This window comes from Lates calcarifer, linkage group LG4 (genome assembly GCF_001640805.2).
Source record: "Lates calcarifer isolate ASB-BC8 linkage group LG4, TLL_Latcal_v3, whole genome shotgun sequence".
Lineage (NCBI taxonomy): Eukaryota > Metazoa > Chordata > Actinopteri > Centropomidae > Lates > Lates calcarifer.
In genome coordinates this window covers 9,574,917-9,585,592 of record NC_066836.1, presented here as the reverse complement: position 1 = coordinate 9,585,592, position 10,676 = coordinate 9,574,917, and the positions used below count along the sequence as shown (strand labels likewise).

The 10,676-nt window shown below is 41.0% G+C and overlaps 1 protein-coding gene across 2 annotated transcripts in view; it reads left to right on the top strand.

Moving 5' to 3' along the window:
• The first annotated feature begins 224 nt into the window (after positions 1-224).
• greb1l (GREB1 like retinoic acid receptor coactivator) overlaps positions 225-10,676 on the top strand; it is a 41,301-nt gene continuing 30,849 nt past the window's right edge. For both annotated transcript variants that reach the window (XM_018676320.2, XM_018676319.2), the window contains exon 1: positions 225-414. The gene's annotated coding sequence lies outside the window, so the exon portion shown is untranslated. The remainder of the gene's footprint in view (positions 415-10,676) is intronic.

Here is a 10,676-nt window from a genome sequence, read left to right as displayed (position 1 = left end):
GACCAGACGTTTTTAAAACAAAGAGGACAATACTATAAACTGGCTATAACGTCTGACTCTCTGTTCTCATTGCGGCACTTTTAAACTCCATTTTGTTTATTCGGCTTACCCGGTTCACTGCAGTTAGTTCACTGGCATAGCTAGTTTTGTTCTCGCCTGTGTGTTTTTGTCTTTCCTGAACCAAACGGTACGTACAGTAATTTCCTGACGTCACTTGGCGGCTCACTCAACGTGCACAGATCAGCTGTAGCGGAGCAGGGGAGCGACCAGAGCGGCAGCGGCAGCAGCGGCAGCGGAGGCATCGGCGGTGGTGTTGGTGTAGCGGGGTTTGGTGTAGCCGGGGACGCGAATTTTAACCCAGACACCCGATTCTACGTAGACATGGCCGTGTAACGCGTTACCGTGCGGATAAAGGTAGGCATGCACGGGCGGGGCGGGGCGGGGGGAGGTCTACGTTTCTGTACATTCACGTTCAACACCTGTTCAGTATATTACACGTCATATCAAAAAACATTCATTATTGGTTGGTAACGCTCTGCGGGTGATGGTCGCACCGCAGCCTGTAGCTCCGTCAGCGAGGCTAAAACAGATGCTTAAAGTTTGTTTCAGCGCAGCACAAGCTGGCTCTTAACTCCTTTCCTCTTTTTTTCTTACCTTTTATCTCAAATTGACGTTGACATTTTAAAAAATTGGCAATGTAAGCACGGCGCAAGGAAATTAGTAGGTAATTCATTCATAAATAGAAGTTATAAGTTTGTAAATCAGTTTTATATCTGTTTTTCTTATTGTGTTTGCTCCTTTACATTTTACACTAACAAGCCTTGCTTAATGTTGTGGCTGTCAGTGATGCTCGGCTGAAAATGTCTTTAATTAGTCCTTTAATTAACATGTTTTGCAGTGTGAATGTGTGCATATGAATGTGAGCCTTTCCTGTGGCAGAGAAAAAAAAACATCTGGTGATACTTCAATCCAGATGAGCAGTCAGTTCATTTATCTAATGGGTATTTAAGTAGTTGGGCATCAGGCTGTCCTGCCTTTTACACAATTATTTCATTCCTTAAAACGTCACTCCTGCTGATTTATCATGGTTAACAAAGTCATTTATCTGGAACTGGGCCATTAATTTACATGTTTGTCTGCTGAATACTGTTACAGTTGCCTAAGGCTCTGTGTTGAAACATGCTTCAGCAGCTTAGATAAAGTCATATCAGATAAGCTTGGCTGGGAGATGTCTTTGGTGGTTTGTCATTGTAATTACAGGCAAACCAGTCTGTCTTGACTTGAGTCTAATCTTGCCATTCCTCATGTTCGGTGTCACAAAGGTTGCATTGCTGGTGCCTCCACTACCCCGGACCTCCAAAATGCACATTACAAGATCCTGCAAGCTACAGCAGAGCAGAGATGTTAACTTTACCAGAATCAAGAATCAGAGATGCCCTTGTGATAAGGCAGCTTAATTTCCAGTCATGCTGCACTTTAATCTCTCTTCTTGTCCAGTCACTTATAATTTACATTTTCAGCTTTAAAATTTGCAGCTCCAGAATTTATACATGATTAAAAATACTGCTTAAGATCCTGATTGTTGCCATTGACTGTATTGTCGTTCTATCTGGCAGTAATGGCTGTAAAAAAGTAGGTATTCTACTAAAGACAAACATCCATTGAAGTCAGAGAGATAGTACAGTATCATGTGAGCACACACACTGTACTGAGCAGCTTGCAGAGGGAATTTGCTGGGTGGCCTGTCTTGCCCAGGACACGCGCAACCCTGTCACAGAGGGCAAGGGCTGGAGGGGTCAGGGGGGCTTTGAACGCTGACCATCTGGCCCTTGGGGGGCTGGTTTCCTCACTGGTCGCCTTTGTTCCTGAGCGAACAATTGGGACTTAATCTGGGGAGGAGATAAGTAAGTAAGTAAGGCCCCCGTGACACCACTCCTGCGCTCTGACAGGTTTCTCTCTTTAGCCTTGAAGTAGACGTCTCATTCTCCCATGGTGCTTTGGGGAAGCCCTTGAGGCTTAGTGCTGGTTTGCGTGACTGCAGCATCTTAACTTTTTTTTAACTTTACAAACAGGAGTGATACATTTGACCTGGAAATTCTGCAAATGAGTTTGATGTAGTTTTGAAAACTGAAAATTGTGCCTCAAATATTCAGACCGCCATTATTCCCCTTTTCACAACAAGTTTACTGTACGTTTCCAATATTCAAAATGTCAGGCTGTATGTCATTGATGAGTAATAAACACACGCAGACTCTACAAGTGTACCTTTAGCAATTGAAATGAACTAAAATGAGATATACTTAAAGTTAATCATGATTCCCATTCACCCTCCAAAGATGACCTATTTAAAATAATAACACATCCCTTTAGCTTGCTCAAAATACTGTTGTGTCAACCTTTTATCTTGTTATGATAATGGCTCCCTCTCTATTTTTTGCCCCAGCTCTCATTCACGGTTGTTTTATTGTGCAGAGGACCTGCTGTGAGGCAAAGAGGTTTTCCAAAAAATGCAGCATGACATTTCTTGCGTCAAAAGCTTGACCAACCTGTGGATAGATGAGTATTTCGCATCCATTTGTACATAAAGCAATTGTCACCAGGGTAACAGATTGGTTTATTTTCTCTCATTCTTCCCTCAGTATCATTTGGAGTGAGTCAGGGCTCCGCTTATGCTGTTTAGGCCGTGCGTTAGCTCAGTTGTCCACTCAATATTTCTCTCTGTATTTTCTGGGGGGAAAAACAAAAGATGCATGTACATTTGAAAGCTGATATTTTTCTAATTATTGCTCTCTGTTATGACAAGCCGGTGTGTGATGGGTCACTCAGATCTGTATGCAGTCATAACAAAATGGTGTACATGGCAATTGATTATCAATCCAGTCAGCAACGCAGAGGTTTCAGTTTCTGCTTTGGCCTCAGGCAGCTCCAGAAACATGTCATTTTTTTAATATTGATCTGCGAGGGCGAAATCTTTCACATGTAACACCCTCACAGATCATTCGCATTTTAGATCACAAAAACATCACCGGGGACCAGTCAGCAGCGCAGGCAGATGCTTCTCTTGATCCCTTTCAGAGGGGCTTTTCTGATCCTGATTGCAGATGGTGTGAGGGACAAAATCCAGACTAGAGAGATCAGCACTTTTGTTTCGCACTTTTTGACAGGGAACCAGAAAAACAGGTGGTCCTCAAAACAGCCGTCATTCATCAAACTGCTGAGGCAGGAGTCAGGACCCTCTTCAAAAATTTGCCTTATGCCCCATGTTTATGTTGAGATGGAGAGATGATGGCATCAATAAAACACACTCCGTGATCTGAGCATAGCTGATCAAATAAATAAAAACCAGTGGTTGAGAAAGTATTCAGATATTTTAAAATATAGCACCACAAAATATGTAAATATTCCCCATTACAAGTATAAGTCCTGTACTCAAATTCTTACTTAAGTAAAACTACATTATCAGCAAAATGTTCTTAACGTATCTAAGACAGTGTCTTCATAATGGAAAAGTAGCATTTTGATGTTGTACCTCGCAGGGGTGAAGCTGATTGTGACTGGTTTATATATTACTGGGTAGTTTCATCTGCAACATCAACACAACACATGCATCACATCGTTCTATATAAATCATATATTTTGTGTGTAAGATATTAATCAGTAAAGTAACTGTGTCAAGCTGTCAGATGAATGTAGAGCAGTAAAAAAAAACATTTCCCCATAAAATGATGTGGAGTATAAGAAGCATTAAATGGAAAAACTCAAGCTGTACTTCAGCATGGGACTTGAGTGAATGCACTTAGTTACATCCAACCACTGTTAGTAGACATATAAAGCTGGATTAAATCATATGTTTATGCCAGATACAAATAACTCACATAGAAATCATGGATTCATTTCAGTACTTTTTAAAACGATTCACAGAAACATCTTTATTGCCTTAACATTAAATCTGTCCAGTGTCAGTTAGAAGCATTCGATTAAGTGCTGTAGGCTGCTTAGAACCAGAATTGAATGGATGGAGTTAATTAAAACAGTGAGGTCATATCAGATTGTGTCATAATGCTCTTTCTCAGTTGAGCATTAGAACCAAAGTGCATATCAGTGCTGATCTGCAGAGCCAAATGTGTTCCGCATGGATGCTAGTAAACTTTTAACCTGTCCTCTTTATAGAGGGTCAGGAATGCCAGAGACACTGTGTTCACTGGTAGTATCTGAGTCTAAATAAAAGGGAGGGAAAGTATACACAGACCGTAATAGCACTGTCAAGGTTGGATGTTTTTCTTATTGTTGCAGGAAAACAGATCCAGCTGACTTAGTTTCTATTACTGAAAAGCAGAGGTTTAATAGTTTGCTGTAATCAAGCGTATATCTTAAGCCACCCATTCATCCCTGATCTGATTATTAGATTTATTTAATGTCTCGCTTCAAAGCATCAAAGTATCTTAGAAGGTGGTCGTCCTCTCTCCTGCCTGGCCTTGTAAGTGACCAAATCTCTCTTCAAAAATGCAGCATGAAAGAGGAGGGAGGGAAAGCAGATAAGGTCTGGAGAGGAGTAGGGGAGGCTGAGGAGGGGAAGAGATGGGAGAAGAGGTTAAAACAGATGTGGGAGTAATGAAGAGCGAGGTGAGGCAGCTGGATGCAGGCAGCAAGTGAGATTTTTTTTTTTTTTTTCAAATCCAGACCTCACACTTATAGCTGGCTGGTTCAAGACGATGCACATACATAAGGGTGGCGTGTTCACAGGGTGGAGAGAAAAGTGAGCCGAACCGTACGTACTGTATGAAGGTGTATAACACAGTCGACAATTGGATCATTAAAGCCAATCTAACAAAGGCCCGCACCCCTCCCCCGGCTGAAAGGAGATGTCAAAGGTCTGTGACCTCTTCCATTTATGTGCATTGATCCCTCCTGTGGGGGTGGGGCTTCTTCCTCAAAGCCCTCCACCATCAGCTGTTATATCTTAGTTTCACCTGCAGGAAGCAGAAACGATTATTTCATTTATTTGTCATCTTTCATTTTATCTATTTTATTTAATATTAGGTGTTTAAAATTAATTACAAATTAATTAATTTCAAAAGCTAACACATTTGCATCTAAGGTCCATTCAACCCCGTTCTTGTTGTATTTGCTGAGATGTTGCACATTTTCTAATCATCGTGATAACCCTGTGGAGTTACATCAGTACATTAATTAACTATTTAACTTCATTCTGGGACCAATCACTCTCGGTCAAATGTCTGACCATGAATTTGTGCTGTTGTTGGGTGTGAGCCTGCTTCATGCCTCAGTGTGTTTATGGCCTGCTCAGGAGTGAGAGGGGAATAGGAGAGGTAGTTCACATGACTTTTCTCTGAGCTAAAAAGTACCTCAGTCTCTCACACCCCTATATGCTATACGTAGGAGTACAGTCAGAAAGACTGGTCTGAACATCCTGCTCTTTGTTGCAAGGGGGGGATGGCTCCTTATGCTAATTGTGTGTGTGTGTGTGTGTGTGTGTGTGTGTGTGTGTGTGTGTGTGTGTCTGTCTGCGTGTGTGTACATTTATGTATGAGTGGAACATGACCCTAGTGGATGGCACTTCCTGTTATCCTGTTTGTTATCTCTGATTCTGACATGCAGGACAGGTTCTTATCTGTCACCGCTGGATCTCCTGGTTGACCAGCCGACTGACTCCATGAACCCAGTCCCTGGTTTATTTTAACCCTCTCTCTCTCTCTCTATATATATATATATATAACATTAATGATACTTTTTACTATTCCTACAACTCGCGATGGCACTCTTATAGAGCATCTAGTAAAAGCATCTAAATATAAAGCTAAAACAAACATAATATGTTAAAAGCTACAAATTGGTCCTTCCATTGCCCTCTTCTTCTCTGCAACCCCACGCCCAGATCAAAGTTGAAATAGCTCCCCGACAGAAATGGATGGAACTTATCTGAACGTGCCCCCAAGTCGTTCGTCAAGAAGCGTGTCCGCAGCAAAGTCAAAGGGTCACCATGAAACGCTTAGTTCATTTGTTTGTGTGTGTGGGTGCGGGGGAAGTGTTGGCATGTCAAGGTGAAGGAGGTCTTTTGTTCCTTGAGTTGAACTCTTTTCATTTCTGTCCGTAATAAACAAATGAGGTTAAAAAACCCACGACACCTGAGTGGCCTTGCATCTCGCATCACATCGCAAGAGGACTGTGGCATGAAGTGCTTGTCTCATGTCTACAGCGTTCCTCCCATTTTAGGCTCCATTACACCGACGTGAGCTCATGAGCAGCACGGTATGCATGCGGCCCTGTGGAGAGCACTTAGTAATAATATATCCTCATTCTTGCCATTGAAACCTGGAAAGCATCCAGCTGAGAATCCCTTCTTGCATAGCACTGTTATGGAACAGTGTGTTCTCACAGGGTGTTCCGCTGTATTCCCTCCCCTGTGCACAGATGCCAACTCCAGTGGAACAGTACCTGCAGCCAGAAATTACTGTTTGCAGCTTACGTGTTCTTTTTAAAGAGTACAGTGTGTGCTGTGTCACAGGCTAGATCATAATACAATACTCTTAAGGAAAGTTAAAGGTTTAAGGTTGAATTTCTTTGTTTTGGTCTTTGTAATAAGTGTCAGGTTGTTTTTATTAACATGGCAGTTAGACACAACTGTGATCATTTTCTACATTTATTATCTTACTATGATTGCTTTTTAACACCGTGCCACCTGCAACCGTGCCACTAAACATTTTCAGAGCTGCTCTGCTTTTCATTACAGTAGTTGATGATTACACAAGTCTATACACTCTTGAATCATTTTTTAGTCATGTAAACTGTGCCTTTTGATTGGTTATCCTTTATAAGACTGAAATAATGTAATAGCTTAATAACAGCTCTGAAAATCAAATATTTTTTAAGTCATTTATGAAAAAAAATTGATAGGTTTCAGCTATTTTTTAGCTCCTTCCAGCTTGAGGATACAGTGAGGATCTCTCTGTTATCTTTGGGTTTTGGCCAGATAGCAAAACAAAACAAGACATTTTTCACTACTTCCATACATCTCATAGACTAAAAGATTCACTGATTCATCATAACAATTGACAGATTAAAAGATAATCAACTAAAAAACATTTGTTGCAACTGTGTGTAGGTCATAAGGCAGTTTTTTAGCAGCTACAAAAAGTTTAAAGAAACATCCTGCAGTGTTGTGTTTTTGGTATTGTCGCTGTGAATGGCAGGACGTGTGATAACAACAGCTGGAAACACTCAGGCTTGTAGCCAGATTTCCACAGCAGCATCATTGCCTTTGCCCACATATATTGTCCCACACCTCCCTACCCACTCACACACTCACTCACAAATATACAAATACTGTCACAATCCAACCACTCACCCTCTCACTCACTCTCTCTCCCTCTCTCTTCAAATTGAAACACAAGGTCACTGTGTGTTGATGTTGCCAGGGTTTGTGGGGGAGAGGGCTGTCTGTAGCAGAAGGCCTTTCCATAGGCTGTCACAGCTTGTCCAAGGCTACGGTGACCAAGACCCAGCCCTCTGCTGCAAGGACTCAACGTTCCTCTGTGGCAGGGGAGGTCATTCTCTGTGTGTGTGTGTCTAACTCTTTCTTTTCATCCTCTCTACATGCACATTTCCAATTCGAGAACAACCAGAAAATACAGGCAGCAAATAGAGAGGCAGTCCCTGCCTTATAAAACGTTGTCTAGACAAAGAGGAGGAAAAAACTCAATAAATGAGTGACAAAGGGGGATGCCTCCATACAGGTGACAAGGCCTTCAAAGTGATCAGATCTCAACCTGACTGAATAGAGAGAGGTTTTGTATCAACATGTGAAAAAAACACCAAGTGAGTAGAGGAATGGTGTCCATTCTTTCAGAAGATTGCCAGAGACCTAATACCAAAATAACTTAAAATAATGCTAATTGACTGGCATTAAGTCAGTGCTCAGAGCATTGAAGCTGTTCTGGGGGCTGATGGTGGTCCAACACTTTGCTAAGACATTTAGTGTCAGATTTTCCTTTGATTTGTCACTTGTCTGTATGTTGCTATCTGCTTTGTCCAATGTTTTCTTGACTATAGCAAAACTTTTTTCTTTAACAAGAAAAAAAGCTAAATACTTGAGCACATATTTCTCTCTCTCTCTCTTCACGACGATAAATGCAGCAGTGACAAGTTAGGAATGCTTAAACTACACTTGGCTACGCTTGTAGTATGATAATCCACTTGGGCTGTGTTCTTGCTGTTTTTGTCTCCTTTTTGCACAACAAATGCTCCCTTAGTTACTGTGGAGAAAAACAAACAGCTGCCCTTAAAATTGTGAGTTTTTTTACAGACTAAACAAAGGAGATATAAAGTGCTCATTACTGAGTTTTAGAGATTCTTATAGGTGGGATTTATTACCTTTGGACAGAGCCAGTCCAACTGTTTCCCCATTTCCAGCCTTTTTGCTAAGCTAAGATAACTGACTGCTGACTATTGCCTTATATTGAAGGGATAGATATGCGAGTGGGATATATATTCTGATCTAATGTGTGTCAAATGAACTGTTCTTTTAAGTTGACCTTACTCATTTAAGTTGTAGAATAATTAGAATATTTTAGCTGCAATGGGTGTGACAGCAGAGTTGGGAGAAACTGTAACTGTGACACACAATGTGACACGTAGAAACCTCTTGAAATATATTATTTCAATATACATTTATAAATATTAAATGGCCCTTTTATCCATTAGCTCCACCTGTAGACTAAATTAGAAAACATGGAAGAAGAGAAAGAAGGAATGCATTTGAAATCAAAATATTTTTCACATCTTTTCATTCAAAATTTCTATCACTTTGCTCCTGAGTGCCTTATTTACCACCACTTTTTCCTGGCAGACCATATTGTCCAAAGCTCCCTGTCACATCTGCCAGTTGGTAAAGTATCAATCTCTCAGAGAGATCAGGGTAGGATGAAGTGGCACCAGGTCTGAATAGGTTTACTGTCACTTTTTCTCATCAGCAAGGTTTGTGTGTGGGGTCAAGCCCTCAACAAAGGATGGCCCCAGCTTCTATTGTCCCATTAAGACAAAAAGAGTCCTGCTGATGCCGTGGCTCTTGCTGCGGTAAGGAGGGCTGATGGGATTTAAGTGTGGGCCCTGTCACCGCGGGCAACCTGGTGCTTATTAATCGGGAGGGTGGGGGGTAATGGAGGAGATGCAGCAAGAGATTGAGAGGGCCCAACGGGGGTAGGGATGCAGCAGTGCCGCCTGGGGTCAGGAAGAGGGGCATGATGGATACAGCTGATCGCCCGCTAAGGAAGTTTAGAGGGAAAGGGGAGGAGGCTCCTTCGTCAGGACATTAAGAAGCCTCTTTGTCACGGTGTCACTCAAATAGATTCAAGGTGGCCGGGACTTTTTTTCAGGGAGGAAAAGAAAGGAGAAGTCCTATTGTGAAAGGTGGATCTCTCTCTGGACGCCTGATAAACACAACAGACCTCTTTCTTATGTCCTCTCCATGAGCACTCAGTACTTCTGCATGGCTAAATTAGGTTAGTGTGTCAGCGGTGTGAACTTTCCAGGGAGGAAGGAGTGGAGTGGATCGCCTGCCTTTTGTATCAGTGCCTTTCATCTGTATTCCATTATTTAGAAAAAACACTTAAAGCATCTAAAATATTTAGCAAAGTTCCTTAGACACAGACAATGGACGTCTTTATCTTCAACTTGCCTTCACCATTTAGAGTATGATGAGTAGAGCAGAGTAGGGTTACGACTACAGACTGCTTTCATTATCAATTAATGTACTCATTACTTTCTCAATTGATTAATTAATCATAAGTTGTCCCAAACCCAAACATGTTCAGTTTACTGTCATGTAAGACAAAGCAAAGCAGTGCATCCACAACAGTGGAGAGCTGGTTTTGTTTTGCATATATTCTTTTGAAAAGGCTTAAAAAATGAATTGATTATCAAAATAAAATTTATATCCATCAGTTAATCTCGTAATTTATAACAGCTGTAGAGCAGGTTATTACACCTAAAAGTACCAGAGGAGTATCAGAAACCATCAGATATCGAACTTTTGCATTAAAGCCTTAGTCACATTCATAAATATTTCAATTTTTTTTATTTGAATAATAATTCTGTTCATTGTACAGTATTTTTTATTTAAGAAAAGTTCATTTTCAACTACATACAAGCATACAAGTCAGCACATACAGAGAGTATAGTGTCCATAAATAAATGAAATAGTTCATTAATATTTGCTTGAGTTTAAATTGAGAGGAATTACAGTTTCCACAATTATTAGTCCTGAGTTTATTTGTTGTTACCATGTGATAAACACCCACACTTATGACACATGATGATACCTGAGCCAGTTCCATTCACTGATGAAGACCTTAAAATACACAAGGCTAATACAGAAAAAGACAATAAGTGCATCTTTAGTTGAGATTTTTTTGTCACACATACTGTATGTTTTGGTGTTGTTACCAAAACTCAGGTGTTTTGGCACCGATACTGAAAAAGGTCAAACAATAGTAAGTGAGGCTAACATTATTAAAGAGTTACGTAACACAGTGATCATCTCATCATTAGTTTCTCATCCCACCTCAGACCTGTGGTGTGGAGGCTCCTGGAAGCAGAAAACCTGACCCCTTTGCCAGCTTGTGTCATCTGATAAGAGCCAATGTTTTGATAGCGCCGGT